This window comes from Alligator mississippiensis, chromosome 5 (genome assembly GCF_030867095.1).
Source record: "Alligator mississippiensis isolate rAllMis1 chromosome 5, rAllMis1, whole genome shotgun sequence".
NCBI lineage: Eukaryota > Metazoa > Chordata > Crocodylia > Alligatoridae > Alligator > Alligator mississippiensis.
The window spans coordinates 96,457,658-96,474,419 of record NC_081828.1 but is presented as its reverse complement, the minus strand read 5'-3'; the positions used below and the strand labels follow the sequence as shown (position 1 = coordinate 96,474,419).

General features: G+C 46.7%; 1 long non-coding RNA gene across 1 annotated transcript in view; it reads right to left on the bottom strand.

The window, feature by feature from the left end:
• Positions 1–3,413, bottom strand: part of LOC132250643 (uncharacterized) — a 41,259-nt gene extending 37,846 nt beyond the window's left edge. Inside the window, exon 1 of the long non-coding RNA XR_009462240.1 lies at positions 3,242–3,413. This is a non-coding gene — a long non-coding RNA (uncharacterized LOC132250643). The remainder of the gene's footprint in view (positions 1–3,241) is intronic.
• Positions 3,414–16,762: the final 13,349 nt, after the last annotated feature.

The window sequence follows — 16,762 nt, the reverse complement described above, 5'->3', positions numbered from 1 at the left end:
TTTGAAAATGCTTCTCTTAGCAACTAAACATTTTAAACTTGTTTTGCTTCAATTATTTGTGCATTAAAGTTATGCATTTGACAAATGCTTAAGTGGGATGGTTTACACAGGGATCTTTCCTTGAGCAGAGAGTTAGAACAGTTGATCTCATTATGTCCCTTTCAGCCCTGCTTTTTATGATTATATAAATCATGTATGTTGGGATATGAATACTCAAAGTTGCCTGCTATATATGCTTTTTTAATAAGCAGTGCTGCTGTGGAAGGTTTAAGCTTCGTTTTTCTGCATAGGCTAATATATGTTAATAGTTACCTGACTTAAAATGTCACTGCTATTCACTATTGTAATGTTGTCTTTTTACTTGACTAGAAATACTCTTTTATAATTTCTGTCTTTTTCAGAAATAAAAGTTTGCATCTCAATTACCTTTGAATGTATCAAAAGTAGAGGGACCCAGGTTTCCATAGGATATCTTTTCAGCACAAGCAGGACCAACTCAGAAACAATTTTAAATGTTGTATACCACATGCATATTTATGTTCATTCTTTTATATGTGAAGGATATTAAGTAGCATGCAATTGTTCTCGCAGTGATAGTCATATATAAATATAGAACAAAGTAGCAACCTGTTGGGGAACAGAAAATAAGCCTCTACCATATGGTTCTGTGCATATCTGGCTAGTGAATAAAAACAGAAGTGTTCTACAGTCAAAATTAGGTGAATGAACAGCTTGGTAGAAATCAGGGATCAGTAATGTCTTTGAGCAAATGTGATAAGAATCTAGGTCCCCTTGATTAAGGTACCTGTAAAACCTAAGGGATATGAAAAATTTCTCCCTGGTGAATGAAAAAGCCTATGTAAATTAAAAATTTGTTATAAATTGCAGACAAAACAAAAATGTAGTAATATACCCAATTCTTACTGCCATCTGAAAGTAAAGTCTGTTGTAGAATTGTTATAAGCTCACATCTATCACTCTAGAACTGTGGTGATTTTACAGCTATGGATATTGCACAAGTAATTAAACTAAAATGAAAAACAAAGAACTGTACTGGGAGAAAATGGGCAGTGTAAACTAGATTTTGTTCCCTAATAAGTATTTCAGTTGTTTTAATAAATACAGCATACAATTTGTTTTATAGGTGATTTGGCCTCATTATAAGTAAATAGAGTCAACTTTTCTACCTGGGCTTCTGAGGAAAATTGGTATCACCTACATATCCTGCTATGGAAATTAAGCATAATTATCCATTGACTATAACACATTGCTGGTCCTAATAATTTGAAATTATGTAGCCTTCTCAATGCAATAGCTATGGTGAGCACAGTTTCTCTAGTTAAATAGCAAAACTATGAATTCTCTCTCAAAACATTTTTATACAAATATTATTTGCAATATTCTACATCTACTCATGCTGTTTAACGAAGTGTAATAGCATGCCATCTCTACCAACAAAGCAGTGAACTTTATTCACATTGGTACTGCATTGGAAACATTTCTGTGTCCTCTACCAGGATTGCTAGGCATTTCAGATTTGCTAAGGCAGGCCCAAGCATTTCATTATACATTAAATAAGGATCAAACTGCGCTAGGGAAAGAACATCACCTAAGTCACAACATTTCTTATCTTATGGAGAGTAGGAGTCAGAGCCATATGTCGTTAAGAGAATAAAAAGAAAATTTCCATGAGTTTCCTCTCTTAAAATGGGAGTATAATTCCAGAGTACAAGTTTCATTCACAGAATGGAAATACATACATTGCTGATAGAAAAACAGAGTCCAGACACAAGGCCATTTGACAACAACCAGAATGCCACAACATTTAGTTATGTTTGATACACTGTAGTTGTCCCTAACAGGCTCATTCTGTCCAATCAGCATGTGAGATCCACTAGAAATAGGACTGGTCTGTCTAAAGGCTTCCCCAATCTTTCCTCTACCTCCAATCCAGTCTGTCACAACTTGCTCATAATGTACAGTTCTTACAAATTTGAAGGCCAGCAACAGGACAAGAAATGGCCACTGTCACAGGTTCGTTCGTGCCCCAAATGTGATTGTGAAGCCTCCTGGTGGCCATGTGAGTCCTGCCCAGCTTAATCTCTATTACAGCCCTCCCTTAATAGCTCATCTGCTAAGCCTTGGTCTTAGTAGAGGTTGAATAAAGGAGGATATCAAAAGGCCTTACAGTGAGCTTTAGCCCACTTGCAGTACCATTGGGTCTCTCTGGGACCCCCAAACACTTTGATTCTACCCTTAAGCTCAGTAGACCCTCTTGGCTGGCCTGTGTCCCTACAGGGATCCTGTAAATCTGAGGGTTACACGTGCATCTGTGCCTCCTTCCCACCCGTCCCCCACTAAGGCACCCGTAATCTTAAGGGCTCAATGCATAGTTCTGTTTCCTCCCCTACACCATACCCTGAGCCTCACAAATGTTCTCTCTCTGATTTTTACTATTTGTACACTCAGCTCCCTTTGGCCCTCAGACCTCCTGGTCCTTATGCAGTCTCTCTCTGCACTGTCAGACCCCACACACAATCCATCCTCTGGGCTCTTGGACCCCTGGTCCCATATGAAGCCCCTCCTCCAGGCTCTCAGACCCTTTGGTCCTGCAAACAACCCCTCATCTCAGCTCTCAGACCCTCTAGTCCCACTTATCCTGCTCTGAGCTTATGGACTCTCTGGCCCAGCTCAGCCCTTACCTAGGGCTCTTGGACCTTCTGGTCTGGGTCCCAGTCTTTTTCTAGGCTCTGGGACCCCTTACTGAGTCTCACCCCCCGTCAGAGGGCCCTTGGGTTACTGGTTCTCTAAACAGGCCTTGACCCTACAGCAGCAAGACTCATGGCTAAACTGTCTGATCTTTCACATCCTTTAAACACTTACTGAGGTTTTAGCCATTCCCTGGCCTCCACCTCCTTTTTCGAGGTGGGCTCTTTCCATCAAAGGCTCACTCTGCCCAGACCTAGCTTAGGAGTTCCAGCCCCAGTCTCCAGCCTTTCTCTGTCCTTTGCCCTGCCCTGGCAGGGTATTATGTCTTGTTTTGCCTCACTGTCATTTCATTGTGGCCTCCACACTCCCCTATAGCTATGTTACCAGTCCTGACAAAGTCCAACATAAATGCAGGCTATCATCTTACATAAACTTATCCCTTTCCCATGATTCAATCCATCAAAGTCAATGCTTAGAAAAATAGGGGTGGGGGAAGCAATACTACCCCTTCAAAGACTGTCCTCTCACTCACAGCATCAAAGGGTCACAGGCTGAGTTGCATCAATACTGCTGGTGTCTCCTCTGAGGCTCTCAGTTTCCAAGCCACTGAAGTTCCTGGCAGTCTGCAAGATGAGAGCTCCCATGTACCTTCACAGCCCCAAGAGTCCCTGCTTTCCAGCCAGGCAAATCTCTCACCTCCTCCCACTTCCTTTTGCACAGCTTCCATGAAGGCTTTTAAGTGTCTGAGGGTATTCTTATCTAGTCAATCACTTGCTTCCCCCTTCCTTTCACAGGCTAGTCTCATCTTTTCATTAACTGATAGCCCTCATGCCAGCAGCTGCATTTTCTTAAAGGAATCAGATCCTGGTTCACTGGCACAGATCCTCTTTCTCTATATTTCCGGCTCCTGCCTCTGTCCCTCTTCCCCCCCGCATCTGATTATACTGTGTAACTCTGAAGGTGCTTAAACTCCCTAGGCACTTCCCTTTAGACTTGCAAGGTGTCCAGGTATGTACACCTGTGCCTTTTAAGTGTGACCAGAATTGCCTGGTCAGGAAGGTGCCTAGCTTCTACCTAATCCCCTTTTAGATCCAGAATTTGAACAAGTGAAGAGGCAGTCCATGTGGTAGAGGTGATATCTTTTAGCAGACCACCTAGACAGTTGCAAAAAATGTTCTTTATTTGCAAGCTTTTTGGCTCATGTGCCCTTCCTCAGGCAAAAGAGAATGAAAAGTTTGTAAACTTTATCCCAAGTAGAAATGAAAATTCATATTGCACAGGAGAGCTGGAGCTTGATATAAGTTCTCCTGGCCAGAAAAGTTCATTTTATGCAATTTAGGCTTGTATACAAGCCAAGAATGCATTGATTGTTTTGCAGTTAACGTTAAAAGTAAATTTAGGTTCTACACTTGCAAATACATATGTACCTGAGTAAGTTTACTCCTGTTACTGATTTCATTGACTTCAATGAACAGACTCAGCTGCATAGCTCTTCATATATATAAATATTTTAAGACTGTAAGCTTAGATGCTGGTTTTGCTAAGTACAGCATTACTATCATGTCTGTGCTTAGTCTTAGTTCTTAGTTTCTGTTCTTAGCCTAGGTTGTTGTATTCTTTGCAATAAAGAAAGAGTGTTACCTAGATTAAGGCAACACTATACTGCAATAATGATTTCTAAACTGTAGTTACCTCTCTGCCAGTATAGAATTATTACAGCTTTTGAGAACAGGTTTCCTGACTCAGCCTTGGACAGAGGATATCATTGTAATCATGTAGTCTGACCACTTGCATAACTCAGAGCATGAGACAACCTTGACATATTTCCTGCTTCATGTTCAAGAGCTGTAGTTGACTGAGAGCATATCTTTTACAAATGTAGGTGATCCTGATTTTTACCTATGGCTAGATATAGATATTACAATTATCATGCAATAAGCATTCAAAAAAACCTCTACAGCTATAACAGAACAGAAGTTCATCACACATAGAGTGTTTTAAAAATGGCAGGGCCTGATCTAAGGTAGACCTGGATGGATGTGGTACAGACTAAAGCACTTTAAGTTAGAGCACTCTATTGAAACTCTGCACCAGAACCCCTCACAACTTAAGTTAGGTCACAGTCCCCTGGATCCCAGGGGCCCCTCCCAGGGCAGCATGCTGGCTTTGGCCAGTACTCAGGGCAAGCACCAGCTCAGCCCCACCATCTCCTCCCTGCATTGGTTGGTGGGGGAGACACAGATGGGGAGAAATGGATCCCCTGTGCCTCACAGACCCTCCAGTTTGCTGGCTTGGATCTTGGGGGTGGCTGGATTGAACTAGATCCATGCTGCAGTGGGGTCCATTCCCCACAACACCACCCCTCCTGACAGCTCCATCTTGGAACTGCCTGGCTTTTTTCTGTGCCAGGAACTGGGGGCAGGGGCAGGGAATGGAGCCTGCCTGCCATGTGGACCCAGTATTCCCCCCCCCGCCCCCCCACAAGACGCAATTCAGCAAGCTGGGGGGAGCCTTCATTTTATGGGGGGAGGGGGAGTTCATTCATTCCCTCAGCTCAGTTCCTGGTACAGCAAAAAGCTTGGCAGTTCCAATTTGCTGCTGTCAGGAAGCTAAGGCAGGTGGGGGGGGGGGAAGGGGGGAGGAATAGATCCCCCCTGCCATGTGAGCTCCTTCCAGTTTGCTGGTTTGGGTCTTGGTGAGGACATGGGTCCACATGGCAAGAGGGCTGCATTCTCTCACCCCCCACCCCTCAGTTCCTGGTGCAGCAAAAACCTGCACACATTTCCAAGCTGCAGCTGTCAGGAGGCTGGGCTGGGCTGAAGGGTGGGGAACAGAGGTTTACATGCTGTGTAAACCTGGCCTAGATCCCCCCAAGACCTGAGCCAGCATAGTTGGGAGGTCCCATGTAGCAGGGACTCTGTTTCCCTCCCCAGCCACCACTAACAGCTGTCAGCAGGCAGTGGGACAGGGATGGAGAGAGGGATTGTACTGGCCAATCAGGGGTTGCCAGCTGCTTGGTTGATCATCTGGGTTTGGAATTATCTGGCGGAAAAGCTAGGGAGGGAGCATGTGGTTCTGAGAGTGGATGGGTAGGATGGGGCATTTCTGAGAGCAGGAGCAGGAAGCACATGGACTATGAGAGGGGAGAGTGGGAGGGTGGATTCTGAGAGCAGTGTGTAGCAGGGTGCAATTTCTGAGAATGGGTGGAGCACTCAGGTTCTGAGCACTGGAGGTGGTGGTGGGGGCAGGAGGCACATGGGTTTCCCTCCTAACTTGGCATCTGGGGTGGTTGCCCTCTTGCCCACACCAGTTATATGACTGTCAAGAGGCTTCTAGAAAGGAGACCACACTAGTCTTCTTACTACATTAGAGCTGAATTCATTTGTAATATAATAATAGCAGTTGTAGACTTGGTGCTTCCTAGGAATAATTTGATAGAATATTTTGTTCAAAGGTTACAAAAGGCCACTGAACCTCATATTTTGGCTGCAGCTGAAAATAGAAAGAAAAAATTAAAGAACCCTAAAAAACAGATTTTTTTTTTCCTTTCATGAACACACAATATTGTATTCTGCAACCAGGTAAGTTTCTAATAGAATATGATTCAACAATGCAAGAAGGACATGGGCTTCCCCTCCCCCCCAATTTCTCTTCTTATATATAAAGTTACTATGTAACTGATCTGATGGGAACTGCCTGGGCACAGATCCACTGAAAATCAGGCCAGTTATAACTAGACTGACCGTATGGAAATCCTGGAAATCTAGAACAGTGCCCCACTTCACAAGTTGTCAGGGGCAGTGCTCCACACCACTCAAACTCCTGGCCAGACTGCATCCCAGGCCCCTGCAGTTCCAAGATATCCATTAACATTCCCAATAGCTGGCCAGGACCAGCCTCTGAAATCCGGGACTGTCTCAGCTTGAAAAGGACATATGGTAACCCTAATTATAACTGTCCACTAGGGGTTTGCATAATGGGCCATATTTGATTCGGATTCAGATTCAGCCTGAATTGGTGACAGTGATTTGATTTGTTGATTTGGATCACTGTCCCCAATTTGATTTAGCCAAATCCAAATCTGAAGATTCAATGCAGATTTGGAAAATCAGCGATTCGGCAATAGACACAGCTTTAAATGTTTTTTCTACACACCTTAAGGTACCAGGTGTGGCTCATGAATGCTGCAATGCTGGGGCAGATGGAGCATCCCACAGGAGTGCAAGGCAGGGGCCCTCCGCATGCTCAGCCGTGAACCCGGAAGTGGACTGGAAGTACTTCTGGTCTCAGCGATCTGCCATGGGGGGACCCTGGGTGCCCCCCCAGACCCAGGAGGCACCAGTCACAAAGCTGGAGGGTGCAGGGGGGCCCCCCCTGCACCCCCCAGCAGACCCGGAAGTGGACTGGAAGTGTTTTTGGTCCACTTCCAGCTGAGCACATGGGGGCTTCTGTGGGGCACTCCATCCCCCCCACCAGCACAGCATTCACAAGCTGCCTGGTATCTTGAGGTATGTAGAAAAAATATTTGAGGTAGGGCTGTATGAAACAGCACCATTTTGTTTTGATTTCCATTTCAATGGCAAAGTGTTTTTCGTTTTGAAAACACGATTCCATTTTGTTTCATTGAAACTGTTTTGCTGTTTCAAAGCTGTTTCAACATTTCGCCCATATGCTATAATGGGGAAGTACAAAACTGCCTATAACTTTGTCATGTTTTGGTAGATTTGGATGAAAATAGCAGGGATGGTAGCCCCTTATGAGGGCATGAAGTCTGCCAAGCTTCAAGGAGGTAGATGCAGGGTTTCTGACAAATTGCACCTCAAATTGCTAACAAGAAAAACTCACATCACGTGTGTGTGTTAAGGCACAACAGGGTGAAAACTGCAGGCATGGTAGCTCCTGCTGAGGCCATGAAGCCTGCCAGGTATCAGGGAGATGGATGTAGGGGTTTCTGGGAAACTGCACCTCAAGCTGCTGATGAGCAAAACTTGTGACACGTGACTGTGTGTGTGTGTGTTAAAGTGCACCCTCACTAGCACTGGGGCCTCTCCACAACATGGTAGTGTTCCCCAATGAGGCCTCCTCCCTTACAGCCTCTGCCTGATCCACTACTTTAAATAACAACAGGTAAAATAATAACTTAAGTAAAGAGCAGCACAGTAGCACCAGCAGCATGTCAGGCAACCAAACTGTGACAGAGCCTTTCTTTCCTCTCCTGCAGGAGCTTCTTCTCCAGCGTGTGTGTTAAGGCACACCCTCACTGTGTCCTTCCCCCCTCTTTCCCCTCTCTCTCCCTATTTTCTGTTTCTCTTTAGGCAAGCCCAGCTTCAACTTCAAAACTTGAAATGTTTCAAAACTTTCAAAACGTTTCAACTGCCCTCGTTTCGTTTCAAGGCTGTTTCGAAGCCCTTTGTTTCATTTCAATTTCACTGTTTCTAACTCAAAATGAGTCAAAACAGCATCTGGTGAAATTTCACACTGCCCTAATTTAGAGCTGTATCTATATCCAGATCACCGAATCTTTCCAAATCTCTCTGAATTGATTCAGAGGGTTCCAATTCAATTCAGAGAGATTAAAGGGCCTCCTGATTCAGGCCCAATCGCCACCAAATCTAATCAGGAACTGAAGCTTCGCCCAGCCCTACTGCCCACCTTGAAGCTTCCAATTGCTATCATACCACTCTTTTTTCCCCCCTCCAAATTGATCCTCCAAGTCTTCTGAGACACATTCTTTATCATTACAATCCTTGGCTATACACCACATCTGGTACTATGAAGGAGTGCCTTCTCTTTAGAAAATGCTTGTTAACAAGAAAAATAGAACTGATTGGCCCTTTGTTGGTGTGTGTGCTATTAATGCTACAGTTGTGAATGCAGAGCTGACTTTTAGATAAAATCAAAGCCCACTTTACATTCACAGAAGGCTGATCAATGGATTAGCTTTTGTGTCCTTTCACTGGGGAAAAAAAATGTCCAACAAAATAAAACTTGTTTCTAATCTGGCTCTGATAATGCAAAGTACAAAATATTATTTGTTCTTTATCTGCATCAAACTGGCAGTTGTTCATTTTTATGCTTAGGTGAGGCTGAGGAAGAACCGACACAAAAAAGAGAATAAACTACTTATTGAATTAGCCAGACAGCATAAATGTTCTGCTTTTTTGCAAGATCAAGTATTTGTACTAGTTTTCACAGGTAGAATGCCTGGCTGTTCAGATCATTCAAAAAGTAATTAGATGTATTCTTTCTCATGCTTTGCCTATGACTCTACCTCATTTACTCAGACTATCATTGTGTGTGTATTTTTCAGATCTGATCTGGTAAAGTGGCAAGCAACTACTGTACTCAAGCTGAAAATGCTCAGTACCTCACAGATGCAAGCCCACAGTTTTTATTAGGAATAACTCACTGTATCACATTATCTCATAGTGAGTTTTGTCTGTAGGTTGAACATTTTTGCAGAGAAATTATGGCCTTACTTGAAATATACCATTTGTACTGTAGCACTGGAAAAGTTTAGCCTGCACCTGACAACAGTTGGTACTGTGTGGGCACGTCCAGATGAGCACGCATGTGCCTCTTGCCCCGCCTCAAACCCCTTTGAGGCGGGGCAACAGGCATGTGAGGAATGAAAAAATGTCCCTGTCACAAAGCACTGAGGTGCCCTGCTCCTGAGGAGGGGAAACTGCTAGGGAGGGAGCCCTAGCAGTGACTAAGGAGCTCAGCTGTGGGTTGCCAGGGCAACCAAAGAAGGTCAGCTGACCAGAAGGGGCAGGGTCTAGCTCCCTTATAAACCCTAGGGTCTGGGGCTAGAGACAGTTCCCTACCAGTGGCTCAAGGGGAAGGAACTCTCTCAGGGAAGAAGGGAGAGACCTGGCTACAGGAGCGGCATTTTGACACCGATGAGGGAAGGAATGTTCCCCAGTAGGCCGGACTGATGTTTTAGCCGGGTGGCTTTAATTTGTGTTACAGCCCAGGGGCTTGTGTTTGTTTTGCTGTTTATAACTGGTGGTTTGGGGGAGGCTTTTAGGGGTTGGAGGAGGCCTCATAGGGGACTCGCAGTGGAGTGTGAGGACCCCAGCGCCAGTGAGGATGCAGCATTTGGGGTGGATAGACCCCAGCCCCAGAGAGGGGTGATTGAGGAGCCCCAGAGAGGGGGCAGTTTCCAGAGAGCCCCAGAGGGGGCAGCCTTGTGGAGAAGCCCCAGTGTGGGCATGGTGAGCCCCAGAGAGGGGGCAGCATTATTGAGGAGCCCCAGGAGGGGGCAGTATTATTGAGGAGCCCCAGTGTGGGTGCGGAGAGCCCCAGGAGGGGGCAGCATTATTGGGAAGTCCAGTGTGGGCATGGTGAGCCCAGAGGGGGTGCAGCATCACTGAGAGCCCCAGAGAGGGGGCAGCATTGTAGATAAGACCCTGGAGAAGAGGGCACAGAGTGAGAGAAGGCCGGGGAGAGCCCTAGCACCGGAGGGAGCATGCATCTAAGGAAGGAAGGCCCAGAGAGAACAGGAAGGGGCCAGATAGTGATAGAGCTGAGACAATGGCTTTCCATCAACGAGGTGTGGCCTGTGGTGTAAGGGAGGAAACGGAGCCGCAGATAGCACCCCCTAGCAGTAGGGCAGTACAAGGGCAGCCTCCTGCTAATTAACACCAATTAACCATTTATCAACAAGGCGTGGCAGAAGAGTAGGTGGGCAGTTGCCCAAGAAACAGGTGTGTGGGCTACATTAAGGTCGGCCCAGAGTGGATACCTGTTACAGTCCCCTGCACTGCAAACTTGAGATGTGGGGGGAAAAAATTAGCCCCCTGGAAATCCAGGGGTCTAAAATAACCAAAGTTCAAAGAAGTGGGGCAGGACATGGTCTGGGACCGTACCCTGAGGCAACCGGAGGCTGGGTCATAGTTTCATAGTTGGTAGGGTCGGAAGGGACCTGAGCAGATCATCAAGTCTGACCCCCTGCCATGGGCAGGAAAGAATGCTGGGATCAAACGACCCCAGCAAGGTATTCATCTAGCCTGCTCTTAAAGACCCCCAGGGTAGGAGCCAGCACTACTTCTCTTGGAAGCTGGTTCCAGATCCTAGCCACCCTGACAGTGAAGTAGCAAATCCTGATGTCTAGTCTAAATCTACCCTCTGCCAGCTTGTGGCTGTTACTTCTAGTCACTCCTGGTAGTGCTTAGGGGAACAAACACTCCCCCAGTGCCTGCTGGTCCCCTCTGACTAGTTTGTAAATGGCCACTAGGTACCCCCTCAGCCTTCTCTTGTGGAGGCTGAACAGGTTCAGGTCCCATAGCCTCCCTTTGTAAGGCCTGCCATGCTGCCCCCTGATCATGCAAGTGGCCCTCCTCTGGACCCTCTCAATGCTGTCCACAATCCTCCTGAAGTGCAGCACCCAGAACTGGATGCAGTACTCCAACTGCAGCCTGACCAGTGTCACCTAGAGGGGGAGGATCACCTTCTTGGACCTGCTTGAGATATATCTGTGGATGCATGACAAGGTATGGTTGGCCTTCCTGGCCATGTCCCCACACTGTCGGCCCATGTTCATTTTGGCATCAATAATGACACCAAGATCCTTTTCTGTCTTTGTGCTGACTGATTCTTCCTCCCCAGGTGCAGTACCTTGTACTTGTCAGTGTTGAAACCCATCCTGTTCTCATCCGCCTGGCCCTATAACCTGTCTAGGTCCGATTGCAGCCTATTCCTCCCTTCTTACGTGCCCACTTCCCCCCACAACTTGGTGTCATCTGTGAATTTGAACAGTGTGCTTTTTTTTACCCCCTTGTCTAAGCCATTGATGAAGATGTTGAACAGTGCAGGCCTGAGGACCAAGCCCTGAGGAACCCCACTGCCCACATTTCTTCAAGTCCCTCCATGGAGACACTGTGGCTGCCAGAGCATCTCTATGGTTGGCCCTCGCCCTGGTGCTGAAACATGTGGTGGGCCAGGCCACATGTTTCAGCACTAAGGCTCAGGTGCCAGAGAGTAAGGGTTCGGGGGGGCTGGAGGAGGGGGGACGGGACAATGGGGCCCCAAGGGCCCCTCCCACTCCCCCAGCTGCCCCAACCTCTGCCCTGGCTGACTTCTCCGCCCTCCAGCCCCCCAACCCCTTCTGGGGCTGGCCCCTCCCCCTGCCAGCCCCCCAAACCCCCTGGCTCCTGCTGGGGCTGGCCTCTTCCCCCCCTGAGCCTCCCAACCCCTGCTGGGGCTGGCCCCACCTCCTGCCAGCCCCCCAAGCCCCCCAATCCCTGCTGCAGGTGGCCCCTCCCCCAGCCAGCCCTCCCAACCCCTGCCCTGGCCAGCCCCATCCCCCCCAAACTCTACCATCCCTGTGCCCCCAAATCATAGTTTAAAGAAACAAACAAAAAATCCCTTGGCACTGACCAACTGCCCTCTGCTGACTGGGGCCCCACCTGCACAGTGCAGGGAAGGCTTACAGCTCCAGAGGCCCCAGCCCCCCACTATCCTGTGCTTCTGGGGGGTGGGGGGCTCTGCCAGGAGGCCCTGGAGCCCCAACACCCCTGCTTCTAAGGTAAGCAGAGGCTATTTTTTTTTGTGTGTTCTTTTTCTGGGTTTTGTTTTTAAGTGATGGTGCCTAGGGTTGTGGGAGTAGCCTTGGGATCCTGGGGGTGCATGTTGGGGGGTGAGGCTGGGTGAGTCAGCCATTTGGGGGCCTGGGGGAGCGGGGGTGGGGCTGAGTGGGGCAGCCATTGGGGGGACTGTAGCAGCTGGTGGGGGATGGTGCCAGGTGGGGCAGCAATTGGGGGGCTGGGGTGGGGCGTGTGGGCCTTGCAGGGGTAGTAGTCCCTGTGGGGGCCATTTGGCCCCCATTGAAGTGTTGTACCCCTTGTGTGAGGGTTTAACCCCCTGTTGGGGGGCTGAACCCCTTGTGTGGGGGCCATACCACTTGTATAGGGGCTGGATCCCCTGTTGAGGGACCGAACCCCTTGTGTGGGGGCCATCGCCCTATGGGAGGGCAGCAAAATATGTATTCATGAAACATGTATTTTCAGTTCACTGTTTTATTGATACATCTTACAGTGTTAAAGCTACTCTCTTATAATAATAAAATTGTCAAACTGCTTGCTTGCTTGCTTGCTTGCTTGCTCGCTCTCTCTCTCATGGTCTTTTGTTTTACTTGTGGAGGAACATGGATTTCGGGGTATTTCACAGAGTGATTTGGGGATTTTTTTTTTTTATATCAGGGATTTTTCAGTTTTCCAAAAGGGAACACCAGAATTCTGTGAGGGAGGCCAGTGGCAGGACCCTGCCTGCTCAGAGCTGGCACCTTGGACCCAGATGGCTGTGGCTGACCTCCTGGCCAAATGGGGCCAGTTTTGACAGTTCAAAGCAGGCCACCACACCCAGAACATCTTCTGGATAATAGCTGCCCAGATGACTGGGCAGGGGGCACACATGGCTGTAGCACCATACAGAAGCTAACCCTGCAACCACAGTCCACTGGCAGCTGGCCAAGAGGGGCAGATGACTCCACTGGCTCTGCAGTCCCCCTCTGGGTCTGGCAGGTACACAGCAGGTCACAGCCAGGCAGCAGCCCCCACTGCCAGACTTCTGTAGTGGGTAGAGGGTGCAGGGAACTCTCAGTGCTGCTTTGGCAGTCCAGTTAGCACAAGCGTTAGTGTCTCCAGGTACCAATTGGCTGGGCCTCAGAAGCTTCTGAGAGCTAGTAGCCCTAACATACTTGCTAGGGCAGCTTTTTACACTACTAAGGCCAGGACAGGGCAGCTTTTTATACCGCTGGGAACAGCACAGGTGCTGCCTCCAGGCTCTAGCTCCCCTTGGCTGAAGATCTGGGAGGAGCCAGGAAGGGTTATTTTGCCCCAAGTGGCATGATTTGCTCCACAACAAAGTGCATGTCCGAGCACATGCGCTGAAGCAAAAAGCCCCAGCTCAAATTTCCACCACTTCTATTTGAGCTGCTGCAAGTGCATGTGCTTGCATGTGTGGATATACCCTATGTGTGTAACCTGGGTGTACCAGAGTGTACACTCCCCTCTCAAATAGAAGGAGAGGATCAGCAGGGCATATGTGTTGGAAATGGAAACAGCAGCTTGCTCACAGCTTCCCCTTCTCTGGTGTGTCTATATAGACCAGGACACAATATCTTAACTATATACATGGTTTATTGAAGTCAAGAATAAAAGGGGAGGGGATAGAACAAACTGGATAGGTGAAAAAGATAAATATTTACATACATGGGCTCCACCCCAAAATTGAAAACTGGCCAATTGCGGGGATTCAATTGTGCACAGTCTTCAATTAGGTCCACTCCTCATCTCACCCCCATGTAGGGGCAGGGTGGACTTCTCCCAAGGCTCCTCCCCTGCTCATCTCTGACTGGTAGGTTTGTCCCACCAATCGCTTTGGCAGTTCTCTAAGCCCAAAGAACTGGGTGAAGATAGGCAAGACCACCACATGTGCAAAGTATTGAAATGTAATTAGGCATCTATTTCTAGACATATATACAGTTTGTCTTCTGCTGAATGACAATAAAGACTACTTTCCAGGAATATTCATGCAACTGCTTAGTAATTACTTCTCAATTTGAAACCTACTATTATATCTGATCAATGGCATGTTCATAAGTAGGCTGTTCTCTATTTGAGGCTTTCCTCCCTTATCATTACTTTGACATTTTATCTGTGCAAAAAAATTCAAAGAGGCCTAGTAATAAACAGACTAAGATTAAGTTCTAGGATCTCTCAGAACTGCCAGGTCACCCAGAAAGAAGACTTTAGAGTGTCTAAAGCAAATTGTCTCAATTAAAACTAATGAAAGGCAATTAGTCTTTGGGCTAAAGAAATAGTAATCAATATTAGTTTTAACTCTGTTGGAGCTTCTAATGACTGTGCTGTTGTAACTGGTAACTTCTAAATCAAATCAAGAAAAGAAGCAATCTCCCGTGACAAAAATCCTACTGTTATTATGACAGCAGCATCCACCAGTACCTCGCTAGATTTTATAGATTTCATAGACAATAGAGCTGGAAGGGACTTCTTGAGATCATCGGGTCCAGCTCCCTGCCCAAAGGGCAGGAAGTCAGCTGTGGTTAGATTACCCCAGCAAGATAAGCATTAGGGCTGTGCAAAACAGCACTGTTTCATTTCAACTTCAGTTTCACCATTGTGACAGGACAGTGTTTCATTTTAAGTTTCATTTCATTGTGAAAGCACTGTTCCATTCTGTTTCTTTGAAATTGTTTTACTGTTTCAATGCTGTTTTGACTTTTTGCCCATAGGCTACAATGAGGAAGCACAAAACTGCCTATAACTTTGTCATTTTTTGCCTGATTCAGATTATACTTGCATAGATGATAGCTGCTTCTGAGGGTATGATGCCTGCCAAGCTTCAAGGAGATAGGTGCAGGGGTTTATGGGAAACTGCACCTCAAATTCTTGAAAGCAAAATTCATGTTACTTGTAAGTGTGAAGGCACAGGGGGGTGAAAACAGCAGGCATGATAGCCCCTGCTGAGGCTACAAAGTCTGACAAGTTTCAAGGAGATAGGTACAGGGGTTTCTGGGAAACTGCACCTCAGGATGCTGACAAACAAAACTTGTGACATGTGACTGTGTATGTGTTAAGGCGCGCCCGCACTGGTACTGGGGCCTCTACATGACATGGTAGCGTGCCCCAATACGGCCTCCTCCTCACCCCTATAGCCTCAGTCCAGTCCACCACTTTAAATGATAACAGGTAATAACTTAGTAAGCAGCACAATAGGACCAGCAGCAAATCAGACAGTCAAACAGTCACAGTCAATATCAGAGCAGTCCTTCCCCATCTTCCCCCTCCCTTTCCTTACTTTCTGTTTCCCTGCAGGCAAGCCCAGCTTCAGCCTCAAAACTCAAAACATTTTGAAACATTCAAAATGTTTCAACTGCCCTTGTTCCATTTTAAGGCTGTTTCAAAGTCCTTCATTTCATTTCATTTCATTTCGATTTTGCTGTTTCAGGTTCAAAACGAGTCGAAACAGTGTCAAAATGAAACAGCTGGTGAAATTTTACACAGTCCTAAGAAGCATCCAAATGTTTCTTAAAGGTATCCAGAGTAGGTGTTTGCACCACTTCTGGGGGGATTTCAGACTCTGGAGATTCAAATGGTAAAGAAGTTTTTCCTCATGTCCAGTCTAAAATGGTCTTCCAAAAACTTGTGACCACTAGACCTTGTCTTCCCTTGGGGTGCCCTGGTAAACAGATATTCTCCCAGTTCCTGATGCACAGCCCTTATATACTTATGGGCTGCCACCCCCGAGTCTCCGCTTCTCCAGGCTAAAGAGTCCCATGCCTCTCAGCCTCTTCTCATAAGGCCTGTTCTCTTGACCTCTAATCATGTGCATGGCTCTCTTCTGGACTCTCTCAAGCTTCTCCACATCCTTTCTAAAGTGTGGAGCTCAGAACTGGATGCAGTACTCCAGCTGCAGCCTCACCAAAGCCGAGTAAAGTGGGAGAATGACATTTTGGGTCTTGCTTAAGATGCATCAGTAGATGCAAGCCAGAGTTTTATTTGCTCTGCTGGTTGCAGCATCATATTGGTGGTTCATGTTCATCTTGTGGTCAGTCATGACCCAAGTCTCTTTTGGTTGTGGTGCTATAGAGTGTAGTACTGCTGAGCCTGTATGTATGATGTGGTTTTTTTCTCCCAAGGAGGAGCAACTTGCATTTTTCCGTGTACAATGTAAGAGATTCTATCTCAGTATTTTCATTACAAACCCTGTTCTCTGTTATGAATAACCTGGGCACCAAACTTTGTTTTGGCCTGCAACTACGTTTGTAAGGATACTGCTTTGAGGGGAAATCTTAACAAATCGGTTGCAGGGGTTTAGGTTGTCTTTTTCATTTGCAATCAATGTACTTCGGTAACTCCAGAGAAAATTTAATTCCAAAGAACTACATGTGCAGTGATTTCATATACAGTACTCTGACTGCCATTGATTCTACTGCACTTTTTAACAGTAAAACTGGCACTTCTTTAATCTAGTTAATGATCATGCTATCAAAGCATTAGCATCTAAAACTGAAAAAAAAAAATCCAAA